Here is a 3,274-nt window from a genome sequence, read left to right as displayed (position 1 = left end):
ATATATATATATATATATATATATATATATATATATATATATACACGTATGTGTGTGTGTGCTATTTGTAAAGTCCACTGGCAAGCGCATGCTCAAATACAGGCCACCCATAGAATGGGGCGTCAAGTGGGTTGTAGGAAACCAACCACATGCAAGCTTGAAGGAGCAGAAATGACGACGGTCTGATTGGACAACGTCTTTTATTCAGCAACGTTTCCAGCATTGCTCCACCATGTCCGACATAGAGTTTTGCAATACCACCCACCATTCAAAGATCAATATACTGTCTCCCGCCAAAATTTACCTTTTCAAATTATGCCATGCAGATATCCAAAGCCAAAGATAGAGACCTGTAAGTGTCTACCAAGTATGCTAGAAATAGCAGATCTCCCTCAAATCACACTTTTATCTTGCTAAATATAATAAATAACAGTAATCAAAAATATCAATGCATCTTCTTTCGTTGTTTTTGAAGAGGATTTAGTTGCCATTGTAGTATGTTGGGCGACTACTTACAGATCTGTCATTGCTCTGTTTGTGTATACATGCACACACGCTCACACACATTCATGTTACAGTTGATATATACTCATGTGCGAAGTGAGGAGAATTAGCTACTATTTCTAGCAGCTTGGACGACCACTTACAGTCCTCTTATTTTTCCTTTGAGGATTTCTGTGGCATTTGAATGAAAGGTAGATTTAGGTGAAAAAGAACGTTGACGTTTGAGCAATGAGCACGAGAACTTATTTTAACGATCACGAGAACTTACTGAACGAACTGATCTTCTACCCCAATGTCTCTTAAAGGATGTTCTAATGCTGCCTTAATGAAGCTCTTACAAAATGGTAGGGGAAAGTAGTGAGTTTTAGAGGGGTGTTACAAAATTTATTGTAAGTGTAGTATGTTGTTAGATCTTGAGGGGCGTTGATGAATTTATAAAAATCAATAGAAGTTTGTTTGTGTAACAAGAACCACTACTTTTCGCAGTCAAGATGCTAAAGAGAACAGCCGTATTTTCATCAAATCACTCCTACCATCTTAACACTTTTGTCACTATTTTTTATGAAATACACTGCTGCTTTTTTTTTTGCGGTGGGGTTCCTATTAATTGTTAAAATAATAAAATAATTAAATCATTATTAAAATGGTGATTGGAACATAATTTAACATGATATTTTGATGAAAGCTTTTAATTTAGATAATTTTAGAACCGGAAGTATGTAAGAGGATCAGAGGTGACCTTAATCGGTTTGGCATCAAAGGGATCAAAATGGGAAGATACTTGATATTGTAGTCATAGATACAATATGAATGAAATAAAAATAAATAAAAAGATGAGATTGTATTTATCACTGGATCACCTACTCGATTAGAACTGATTTAATGCTAAATATGTAACAGTAATAGCAGGTATATGCAAAAATATATGGAGGGCAGTGAAAAATACAATATGCTTAGTGTTACACAATATTGATGTGCATAGGATAACAGCCTAGAAATGCTTCCCACAGATGCACTATGAATCATGGGAAGCACTTAATTGTTCGATTACAGACTACCTACGAACCAAAATAATCGCAACACCTGCTAATGATGGCAACCAAATTTCCTTCAAATTATGCTCCCTTTAAATCATACTCAGAAAAAAGATATGTTGAATAATGTAGTCCTTGGATTCCTACACGTAGGGAAAATATGGGATGTTACATGCTGTGACACCTTCTCCCATGGCAGCCTGGTGTGTTCAGCTACCAGCCCTGGCTCCGCTGCTCGTCAGGTTGATAAAAACAAATTGTCAAACTATCGGTCGCTCTATGACAGGTTTATAATTGAGCTTGTGACAGTAGAGACCTCTGGCGTTCTTGGCCTCCAGACCACATCCCTTCTCACCACTATCGAGGCGGAGATGGCTATCCGCAAGTGCGAGCACCATGAGTCAGACTGACTGTTCCAGCATATCTGTTCCAACACCTTTTCCATTTTGTCTGCTAGGACCATGAGATGGTCTGACTCACGGGAAATTGTGCATTCCACTCCTTATTGTAAAATGTTCAATATGAACATAGGGAATCAATGAATGTATTTTTTCTTAGAGTTGACACATACTGAGACGCTTTTCAGGCGCAGTCCCAGGAATTTTGCGAAGGCAGGACACGAGGTCAGATGGGAATACAATTCCAGGAGAAAAGGGCGTAATAACATTATTTAGGAGGGTGCACTTCTTTTCTTGAGGAGGGCACGTGCCCCTCATGCCACTTTCCTTGGGCCCGTCCCTGCTTTTCTTTAACATTTCACCCTAACGTTATCAAGCTCCGTGAGCCGCACCCAGCACCCACAGCTGTGTTGTCTGGAATTCTTGTTTTGTCTTTATTTACTGTCATCAACCTAACTTCAAACATTACTGCTGCTGAGGTTGCTACTGCTACACACGTAATCATACCTGATCAGAATATAAAAATAGTCACCTGCTGATTGGCAAGGCAGGTATATCTGCCCTTCTTCAAAGCTTTGTTTCCTCTTCTACCCCTGTTTCAACGATTTCTGTTGCTGCCCTGAACTGATTTTCCACATACACACGCTCCACCCAACCCCACTCTGCGCACCTGTCTCAATTTCTTTTGTCTGCATTGTGTCTTACCTATAGACCCTGCACCAAACACCTTGCACAACCCTCTACCCTAGCCCGAATACATATCCTTCGGAGTCCTTTTCTTGCTTACGTTTTTCGAATTAGACAGCGGCTTACAATTAGTTATTCATACATAGTACATCCACCGCATCAATCTCACTGGCATGTAAGATCCTAAAAAATTCTTGGATACCGATTGTCCCTCCATCTCTGACCAACATAGTTTCTTTTAAATCATAGCGCTATCTTTACCCACTTTGTTACTCTCATTTTTGTTCGTTATTTTGGCGATCTAACCCTTTAAGCCGACTAACTACAAAATGAAAGTGGAGTATGCGTACCTGTGTGATAAGAACCTTGCTTCTCAGTCACATGGTTCCGGGTTGAGTCTCACTGTGTGACACCTTGAGCAAGTGTATTCTACTATAGCTTCAGGCCGACCAAAACCTTGTGAGTTGATTTGGTTGACGGAAACTGAACGAAGCCTGTCATGTGTGTGTGCGCGCGCGTCTTTGTGTCTGTATCCCCCCCATCACCGCTTGACAACCGATACTGGTGTGTTTATGCATTCGTAACTTAGGGGTTCGGCGAAAGAGTTCGATATAATAAGTACTAGGCTTTAAAAAAATAAGTATAGGGGGT

General features: G+C 39.9%; 1 protein-coding gene across 1 annotated transcript in view; it reads left to right on the top strand.

The window, feature by feature from the left end:
* LOC106869259 (uncharacterized) overlaps positions 1 to 3,274 on the top strand; it is a 76,563-nt gene that overhangs the window by 3,267 nt on the left and 70,022 nt on the right. The window lies entirely within an intron of this gene.

Source organism: Octopus bimaculoides, chromosome 5, assembly GCF_001194135.2.
Source record: "Octopus bimaculoides isolate UCB-OBI-ISO-001 chromosome 5, ASM119413v2, whole genome shotgun sequence".
NCBI lineage: Eukaryota > Metazoa > Mollusca > Cephalopoda > Octopoda > Octopodidae > Octopus > Octopus bimaculoides.
The sequence above is the reverse complement of the archived record's forward strand: the minus strand, read 5'-3'. Positions and strand labels throughout refer to the sequence as shown.